This window comes from Triturus cristatus, chromosome 2_2, assembly GCF_964204655.1.
Source record: "Triturus cristatus chromosome 2_2, aTriCri1.1, whole genome shotgun sequence".
NCBI lineage: Eukaryota > Metazoa > Chordata > Amphibia > Caudata > Salamandridae > Triturus > Triturus cristatus.
Genome location: NC_140582.1, coordinates 1054914592 through 1054925071, shown reverse-complemented (window position 1 = coordinate 1054925071; position 10480 = coordinate 1054914592). Strand labels below are relative to the sequence as shown.

The window sequence follows — 10480 nt, the reverse complement described above, 5'->3', positions numbered from 1 at the left end:
GGCTCTCACCAGGTTCTGTTACCTAGAATCCCTTGCAAACCCCAAACTTTGTTAAAAAAACACATTTTTCTCACATTTCTGTGGTGGAACGTTCTGGAATCTATGTGAATCCACAATATTCCACCCACCCTGCATTCCCCAACGTCTTCCGAGAAAAATGGTACCTCACTTGTGTGGGTAGGCCTAGTGCCCGCGACATGAAATGGCTCAAAACACTACGTGCACACACCACATTTCCACAGTGAAAACGGACCCTTTTTTGTAAAGTGCCTAGCTGTAGATTCTGAACGCTAGCTCTGCCGGCACCTAGGGAAACCTAGCAAACCTATACATTTTTTAAAGCTAGACACCCAGGGGAATCCAGAATGGAATGACTTGTCTAGCTCTCACCAGGTTCTGTTACCTAGAATCCCTTGCAAACCCCAACCTTTGTAAAAAAAAACCCACATTTTTCTCACATTTCTGTGGTGGAAAGTTCAGGAATCTGCGTGGATCCCCAAAATTCTACCAACCCTGCATTCCCCAAAGTCTTCCGAGAAAAATGGTACTTCACTTGTGTGGGTAGGCCTAGTGTCCGCGACAGGAAACGGCCCAAAACGCATTGTGGACACACCACATTTTCACAGAGAAAAAGGACCCTTTTTTTGCAAAGTGCTTAGCTCTAGATTTCGAACCCTAGCTTTGCCGGCACCTTGGGAAACCTAGCAAACCTACACATTTTTTAAAAGTAGCGCCCAGGGAAATCCATGATGGGGTGACTTATATGGCTCTCACCAGGTTCTGTTACCCAGAATCCCTTGCAAACCTCAAAATGTGTCCCAAAAAACAAATTTTCCTCACATTTCTGTGGTGGAAAGTTCTAGAATCTGCATGGATCCACAAAATTCCACGATCCTCCATTTTCCAAAGTCTTCCAAGAAAAATGGTACCTCACTTGTGTGGGTAGGCCTAGTGCCCGCAACAGGAAACAACCTAAAACGCAACGTTGAAACACCATATTTCCACACTGAAAAAGGACCCTTTTTTTGCAAAGTGTCTAACTGTAGATTTTGAACCCTAGCTTGGCCGGCACCTAGGGAAACCTATGCATTTTTTAAAACTAGATACCCAGGGAAATCCAGGATGGGGTGACTTGTCTGGCTTTCACCAGGTTCTGTTACCCAGAATCCCTTGCAAACCTCAAACTTTGTCATAAAACAACATTTTTCTTACATTTCTGTGGTAAAAATTTCTGTAATCTGCGTGGATCCACAAATTTCCCTGACCCTGCATTTCCCAAAGTCTTCTGAGAAAAATGGTACCTCACTTTTGTGGGTAGGCTTAGTGCCCGCGACAGGAAACGGCCCAAAACGCAACGTGGACACACCACATTTTCACAGTGAAAACTGACCCTTTTTTTGCAAAGTGCCTAGCTGTAGATTCTGAACCCTAGCTCTGCCTGCACCTAGGGCAACCTAGCATACCTATACATTTTTGGAAACTAGACACCCAGGAGAATCAAGGATGGTGTGACATATCTGGCTCTCTCCAGGTTATGTTACCCAGAATCACTTGCAAACCTCAAAATCTGTCAAAAAAACACATTTTCCTCACATTTCTGTGGTGGAAAGTTCTGAAATCTGCATGGATCCACTCAGTTCCACCTACCCCGCATTCCCCAAAGTCTTCTGAGACAAATGGTACTTCACTTGTGTAGGTAGGCCTACTGCCTGCGACAGGAAACGGCCCAAAATGCAATGTGGACACACCTCATTTTCACAGTGAAAACACACCCTTTTTTTGCAAAGTGCATAGCTGTAGAGTTTGAACCCCAGCTCTGCCAGCACCCAGGGAAACCTAGAAAACCTATATATTTTTGAAAACTAGACACCCAGGGGAATCCAGGATGGGGTGACTTGTCTGGCTCTCACCAGGTTCTCTTACCCGGAATCCCTTGCGAACCTCAACATTTGTAAAAACAAAAAACAAATTTTCCTCACATTTCTGTGGTGTAAAGTTCTGGAATCTACGTGGATCCACAAAATTTCACATACCCCGCATTCCCCAAAGGCTTACGAGAAAAACCGTACCTCACTTGTGTGGGTGGGAATACTGCCCGTGGCAGGAAACGGCCCAAAACACAATGTGGACACACCACATTTTCACAGTGAAAACTGACCTTATTTTTGCAAACGTGCCTAGCTGTAGATTTTGAACCCTAGCTCTGCCGGCACCTAGGGAAACCGAGCAAACCTATACATTTTTCAAAACTAGACAACCAGGGGAATCCAGGATGGAGTGACTTGTCTGGCTCTAACCAGGTTCTGTTACCCAGAATCCCTTGCAAACCTCACAATGTGTCCCAAAAACAAATTTTCCTCACATTTCCGTTATGGAAAGTTCTGGAATCTGCTTGGATCCACAAAATTCCACTCACCACACATTCCCCAAAGTCTTCTGAGAAAAATGGTTCCTCACTTGTGTTGGTAGGTCTAGTTCCCGCGACAGGAAACGGCCCAAAACGCAACATGGACACACCACATTTCCACAGTGAAAACTGACCCCTTTTGTTTGCAAAGTACCTAGCTGTAGATTTTGAACCCTAGCTCTGCCGGAACCTAGAGAAACCTAGCAAACCTATACATTTTTGAAAACTATACACCCAGGGGAATCCCGGATGGGGTGACTTGTCTGACTCTCAACAGGTTCTGTTACCCAGAATCCCTTGCAAACCTCAAACTTTGCAAAAAAACCCACATTTTCCTCACATTTCTGTGGTGGAAAGTTCTAGAATCTGCGTGGATCCTCAAAATTCCACCAACCCTGCATTCCCCAAAGTCTTCCGAGAAAAATGGTACCTCACTTGTGTGGGTAGGTCTAGTGCCCACAACAGGAAATGGCCCAAAAGGCAATGTGGACACACCACATTTTCACAGTGAAAACGGACCCCTTTTTTTTGCAAAGTGCCTAGCTGTAGCTTTTGAACCCTAGCTCTGCCGGCACCTAAAGTAACCTAGCAAACCTATACATTTTTGAAAACTAGACACCCAGGGGAATATAGGATGGGGTGACTTGTCTGGCTCTCACCAGGTTCTGTTACCCAGAATCCATTGCAAACCTCAAAATGTGTCCAAGAAACAATTTTCCTCATATTTCTGTGGTGGAAAGTTCTGGAATCTGCGTGGATCAACAAAATTCTACTCACCCCGCATTCCCCAAAGTCTTCAGAGAAAAATGGTACCTCACTTGTGTGGGTAGGCCTAGTGCCCGCGACAGGAAACGGCCCCAAACACAATGTGGACACACCATGTTTCCACAGTGAAAACGGACCCTTTTTTTGCAAAGTGCCTGGCTGTAGATTGTGAACCCTAGCTCTTCTGGCACCTAGGGAAACCTAGCAAACCTATTCATTTGTGAAAACTAGACACCAAGGGTCAGCCAGGATGGGGTGACTTGTCTGGCTCTCAACAGGTTCTGTTACCCAGAATCCCTTATAAACCTCAAAATGTGTCCAAAAAAACACATTTTCCTCACATTTCTGTGGTGGGAAGTTCTGGAATCTGCGTGGATCCTCAAAATTCCACCCACCCCGCATTCTCCAAAGTCTTACGAGAGAAATGGTAACTCACTTGTTTGGGTGGGTCTAGTGCCCGCAACAGAGAAGGGCCCAAAACGTACTGAGGAGACATCAAAATTACCTATCACAAAAACAACCTGGCTTTGCAAGGGGGTTCCCATGAGTTTTTAGCCCCAGGCTCGGCGGCCATCTTGGGAAACCTACCAAACCCACACATTTCTGAAAACTAGACACCCGGGGGAGTCCAGGGAGGTGTGGCTTGCATGGACCCCCAACGTTTTCCTACCCAGAATCCCCGGCAAACCTCAAATTTAGCTGCAAAAAAATCGAATTTTTCTCACTAGACCCAACCATGCGAGTGAAGTACCATTTTTATTGGGAGACCTGAGATAATGCTGGCTGGTAGGAAATTTGTGTCAGCCCAGTGATCCTACAACTTTCCCACGCAGAAATTTGAGAAAAGGTTGCTTTTTCATTAATATTTGAGGTTTGCTGGGAATTCTGGGTAGGTGAATGGGCCGTGCTGACCGCTGTCTCAGGCCTACACCACGGTCAGGTAGGTCACACATTTGGAACTGAACATAGGTCATTCAAAAGGCAGAATACAAGTCATCGCAAGCACGGAGAGGCGTAAGAGGATGACGCGTTGCAGTCCGGAGGGAACAAGATCATCATTACAGAGGTGTTCGAACACTACCGACAACTGCCCTTGCGTCACTAACTCTGTGCCGCGCCAGCCAACGACATGTGGCTGTGGGCCACTGCTGACCGCTGCCTCCGGCCTACACTGCGGTCCAGTAGGTCACAGAGTCTTCATTTTGCAATGGCTGAGTTCGTATCAGTGTACCAGCATCATCGCAGACAGCATCCCCTCTTCAGCCCCGGTGCGACTAAGTCTGTTCCCTGACAATCATGGACACTCTCTGGTCGAACTTTGGTGGCATCTGAGCCTATGGCCTAGGGGGCAGTTTTCATCTCCATGTAGCTGATACCTAATTGGTGGTGGCAACGAGGCTGTCGTATTCCACTCCTCCATTTGCTGCGTCCGGAAAAAATCAAACCTTTCGGCGTCATGCCCTGGAGGACATCTTCCACTGTCCCCCGATACCCTCCGCAATATACACCACGGACATAGATGGTGACCCGCTCAGTTCGCATGGCCCTTCTGACTGCACCGCAAGTCACCGTCCCGTGGCTGGGTGTCTGTGCCGGCCGCTGCGCATCCAGGACCACTAAGTCTAACTCTGTGCTACTCAGTTCCGGGACCCCTTCTGAGATATTGGATGGCCCCTGAAGCGTTGGCCTTGGGGTCATCAACACCATTTCTCTCGGGCCCTGCACTGTACGCAGCCTCTGTACCCAACAGCGTCACACCAGGGCTCACACATCAAATGGAGTCTTGACCGGCCCGGACGTGGCATCACCGCAGGAGGCACTTGCGGTGTTGCTCAGACGTGTGGTGGATGCCATCATCGGCCTGATACTCTGCTCAGCACTCCAGGTGTCAATGACTCAGTGCACCGCAGGCCATTGTCCGTTACTGATTGAGTTATGAGCTGTGGAGAGGTTGGGCAGCTATGTCACCTCATACAGTGTGGGGGCCCTGAGACGTTGATGGGGAAGATGATGCAGGTATGACACACCCCACTGCATCTGCATCAGGTGTCTGTCTGAGGGACACGAGCTGAGACTTTTTCTTCACATGGGCGCCATCTCTAGTGTCCCATCCCCAGTGCACTGCAACTCACGGACGTTTGCATGTTGGTTGTCCTTTGGACTTTCTCTGGCTTCCTCCATGTTGCTCAGCAGTTGACTCTTTTATGCACGTGTTTTCTGTTTCCGTTGCCGTCACCGTTGCACTGGTGTCTAATGTTCAAGTGTTTGCCAGCACCAGGCATTCCGTGCGGAATGGCTTACACCCACCCCCCACACATCCAGCACAGGCATCACTGTACATGTGGCCCTGCCAATAAAGGGACCGGGCGCATGTGCCCGTAGCCTGTTCAACATGGTATCTGCTTGTGTCCCTGTGGTCTTGTTGTATGCATGAGGGCCCTGGGCCCGACGCCATTACATTATGCTGTGTACATCGGATGCAGACGTGTCACCGCAGGCAGTGGGTTGGAGCTTGGACATGTAGCTTTGTCGTCCCCCACTCAATTCGTAAGGGGAGTGGCCAGGGCAGTCATACGCAAAGCCAAAATGGGTGTGTGACTGGAATTTGAGCGCCCCTGCCCGTGGTTCTGTACTGTGAATGTGCAACTGCATGTGTCTCTATGGCAGTGTGGGTCTCCTTAGTGGGGTGTTGGTGGCCCCTGAAGGGTGATGGACACCTACGTATGTGTCCTGGTTCACATTCCATTGGTTCAGCCCCCACCCACACCTCTTGGGCCACCTCCTTTTGGTGCGCAGGAACATGGCATTGTGGTGCGATGTGTGGGTGGGTGAAGTGTCGTGAGCCAGCTATGCTTGCGTGTGCATCCTGCTATGTGGTCTGTTGCAGGCTGGGTGTTCTCCTCTGAGTAGCTTGGCTGTCCGGGTCCTGGTGGTGGGTTGCGTGGGATATCCATGTGCTGTTGTACGGCATCGGTGCCGACGGTGTGGTGGTCCTCTCCGGCATCAGTGATGTGTTGTATTCGGTGCTCTGCTGAAGGTGTTGTGTGCCCCTCTGCGATTTGAAGGGGAGGTGCGTATTGACTTTGCGTTGACATATATGTTGGCGCATTGTGCAGGTTTGCATGCTGACTGCATGGCACTGTACATTGTGACTGTTTGGGGGGTGCTGGATTCTTCTGCGGGACAGTGTACATTTGGTCTACATGACGGATGTGATATCGTACACGTACATTTCCATTTCAGTTTCCAGCTCCGTCAGATGCAGTAGGCATGTTTCAGTGCATGTGCGGAGCCAGTTGTGTCCTCTGTTCTGTAGTGTCGGTTATGCGTGTTGTTCCTCGTTGTCATCAATGTGGGTCTGCTGTTCGTGCTATGTGTGCGTGCTGCAGTGTGCCAAGGGGATCGGGCACATGGACCTGGGTGATTGTGGGTGTGTCGTGTGCTACACCTCGTTGTGCCTGTATGCCATTGTGCCCACTCCCCCATCCCCCCATTCCGTGTTGATGTTGTGTCAGGTCCTCTCGAGCTGTGTCCGTACTCCCTACTCCTTGCACCATCTCCACACTGATGACTGTGGCCTGGGTTTTCTTCAGCTCCTCCGGTGGCGCTGGACTGCCACCTCCTGTCGCCGTTGCCGCCTTCCTGTTGGCAGCGGGTTTGTGCCTGGTTTAGGTAGTCACGTCATGCCTGCGCCTATTGGCCTCCTGGATTTGCCTCCTGGGCACTCCAACTGCAATCCAGGTGGTCTGCTAGTGGGTCAGTTGCTAGTAGTGTTCTGTCACCTCCGTGGAGCTGGTCTAATTTTCCTGCGGTCTGCACCCCGTCTTCCTCTCCTTCTTCTTTTCCTTGGCCTTCCCCGACCCTGTTGTTCCTTGCTGGTAGTCTGTGGGGTTTGTGGGGTTTGGGTTGGCCCTTGCGCTGTGTCAGGGTGCATCCATGTTGCTACGCACTTTGGATTGTTTTTGGTGTATTTTTTCTGTGGTTTTTATAGGGCATAGTTCCACCAGACACGTGGGTTTTGCAGGCCTGTGGCTGGTTTTCGCTACTTTTTTTACCGCGGTTGGCCTCATCGCAGGTTTTTTTGCGTTCGGGTATCGCATTTATGCTGCGTGGCGTTTATTTTTACGTGGACATTTGGCGCGTTATCTGGTGACTAACGCATGCTACCGCCTTGTTGTGAATCCCACGTTGTCACAGGGTTATTTTACCGCGATGGGTTGCGATATTGAAAGTTGCGTTATGCTACTCTGGCGGTAGTTATCACACGTTCTTGTGAATATACCACCTACATTTTTCTCACTTGACCAACCCACGCGAGGGAAGTACCATTTTTATCGGGAGAGCTGGGGGAACGCTGGGTGGTAGGAAATTTGTGGACCTATGCAGATTCCAGTACTCTCCCACACAGAAATCTGAGAAAATTTAGATTTTTTCATTAAAATCTGAGGTTTGCAGGGGATTCTGGGTACGGAACGTTGGGGGATCCACAAAAGCCATACCTCCCTGGACTCCCCCAGGTCTCTAGTTTTCAGTAATGTGTGGGTTTGGTAGCATTTCCTAGATGGCCGCCAAGTCCGCGACCAAAAACTCATGTGACCCCCCTTGCAAAAGCAGATCGTTTTCGGATACATAGGGGGCATCTGTGTTTTTGGTCCCGGGGTCGGCAGCCATCTAGCAAATCCTACCAAACCCACACATTTCTGAAAACTAGACACCCAGGGGAGCCCAGGGAGGTGTGGCTTGCATGGATCCCCCAACGTTTTCCTACCCAGAATCCCCTGCAAACCTCAAATGTAGCTGCAAAAAAATCTAAATGTATAGGTTTGCTGTTTCCCAAGGTGCCGGCAGAGCTAGGGTTCAAAATCTACAGCTAGAACCTTTGCAAAAAGAGGGTCAGTTTTCACTGTAAAAATGTGGTGTGTCCATGTTGCGTTTTGGACCATTTCCTGTCTCGGGCACTAGGCCTACCCACACATGTGAGGTACCATTTTTCTCAGAAGACTTTGGGGACTGCGTGGTGGGTTGAATTTTGTGGTTCCACGCAGATCCCAGAACTTTCCATCACTGAAATATGAGGAAGATGTTTTTTTTTTTACAAGGTTTGAGGTTTGCAAGGGATTCTTGGTAACAGAACCTTGGGGCATATTATCAAGAAAAGGCGTTAAAATTACCGCCGCTTTAGCGGCAGAAAACTGCCGCTGAAGCGGCGATAATGGGCTTGATAATATGCCCTTGAGAATTCCAATAGAAGCCCATGTTCTGGTGTGAACCTGGGCTTCTATTGGAATTCTGCATTGGGATGCCCATTCTGGGCAGCACCCACCCCTACGTATAAAAACACCAGCATAATCACTGGTGCATAGTGGGCTCTCCCCCCATCTGCCTCCTGGTAAGGGCAGAAAGACTGTGGCATCTTTTTTGGGGGGGGCATTGGCATTCTGGGCAGCCCCCACCCTGAACTTTGGAGAAATAAATCCCTGGTGGCTAGGGGGCAGATAAGGTGCTATTGTCCCATCTGCCTCCCGGTAGATAGAGAGACTGTAGCTTTTTTTTTTGGAGTGGGGTCATTGACAAGCCCATTTTGGGCAGCCCCCAACACTGCCTATATAAAAAAAAATAACTGGCGCCTAGTGGGCTTTCTACCCCCCCTCCCCCCCGGGGGGCTGATCAATGTCTACTGCCCCATCTGCCTCCTGGGGGGCAGAAAGTCTTTTGTTTTCTTTGGGGGCATTTGCATGCCCATTCTAGGCAGCCCCCACCCCGAGACTATAAAAAAAAGAATCCATGGCAATGAGCCCTAGGCTGCTTTCTGCCGGGGGGGCAGAAAGACTGGAATTTTGTGGGGGAGGAGTGGAGGCCTTGCATGCCCATCTTGGGCAACCCCCACCCCAAAATTCATCACAAAAAAAATCCTGGTGTCTAGTGGGCTTTCTGCCGCCTGGGGGGGCAGATTGGGTGCTACTGCCTGGGTTGAAAGACTGTACTTTTACGGCGGGGTAAAATTTGCATTTGAAAAAAAATCCCTGGTTTCTTGGGGGGGGCAGAAAGACTGTACTTTTGTGGCGGGGTGGGGGCATTGGCATGCCTATATTGAGAGGGGTGGGGGCATTGGTATACCCATATTGGGAAGCCCCCACCCCAATTCAAATTAGAAAAAAACTCCCTGGTATCTAGTGGGCTTTCGCCCCCCCCCGGGAAACAGATTGGGGATACTGCCCCATCTGCCCCCCAGGGGGCAGAAAGACTCATTTTGCGGCAGGGGGTGGGGGCATTGGCATGCCCATACTGGGCAGACCCCACCCCTAATTCAATTTAGAAAAACATCTCTGGTATCTATTGGGCTTTCTGACCCCCGGGGGGGTGCAGATTCGGGGCTACTGTTCCCATCTGCCTCCCGGGGGGGCAGAGAGACTGTAATTTTTGCGGGGGTGGGGGCACTGGCATGCCCGTTTTCGGCAGCTCCCACCCCTAATTTAAATTGCCATACACATTCCTGGTTTCTAGTGGGCTTTCTGTCCCCCCAGGGGGGCAGATTGGGGGATACTGCCCGAAAGACTGAATGTACCCAATTCGTTATGGGGGGAGCAAAGACCCTTGCCGAGGGGCCGCTCCCCCGTCTCCCCTCCGCCCTCCCTGGTGTCTAGTGAGAGGATCCGTGCTTGGGGATCGCCCTCCTGGGGCGATCCCCAAGCAGGGATCCACTAGGGAGGGATTCCTTGTGCTATGTGCTAGGATGGCCAGGGGCCGTCCGATGCACATGAGCACTGGGGGGCCATCCGACGCACCGAAGGGGTTAAAGCTTTCATCTGAGTTTCCTGTATCATAGCGGGAGGAGGCAGGTAGATACCCAGGAGCCCCCTTGGCTGACTGTTGAGAATCGGCCACATAGTGTGGGGGGCGTGGCTTAGCTGGCTGCATGTCGGCCGCACTCTGAGTGGGCTCTGCCGGCCAAGCCGATAATCCGATCACAACCCTGCGGACATCCACGGTGCTGTCACCCAACACCGCGCTATACTGACTCACCTTGCTCTGGGGTGTTGATTGCTGCCTTCCCGGGCCCCTGCCAGAGCCGACATAACAAGATCTGCTGCTGGGGCCTAGCGCGGCGTCTGGGCCTTCCTGCTGGTGTGCGGCTGGCGCTTGGCCTGTGCTGTGGCAGCGCTACTGACCCGCTGCTTCACCCGAGCGGACTTCTGGGGGCCGGATCATCGCACCGGAGCCGCCCTGCCGTCCTGGTCCTCCGGACCCGGTGAGTCGCTTCGCTATGTGGGTGCCTCACGGCGGGGTAGGAGGCGCACGTGCTGTACT

The 10480-nt window shown here is 50.9% G+C and overlaps 1 pseudogene; it reads left to right on the top strand.

Annotated features, from left to right (window-relative positions):
• The first annotated feature begins 9516 nt into the window (after positions 1-9516).
• Positions 9517-9591, top strand: LOC146863138 (small nucleolar RNA SNORA17; annotated as a pseudogene).
• Positions 9592-10480: the final 889 nt, after the last annotated feature.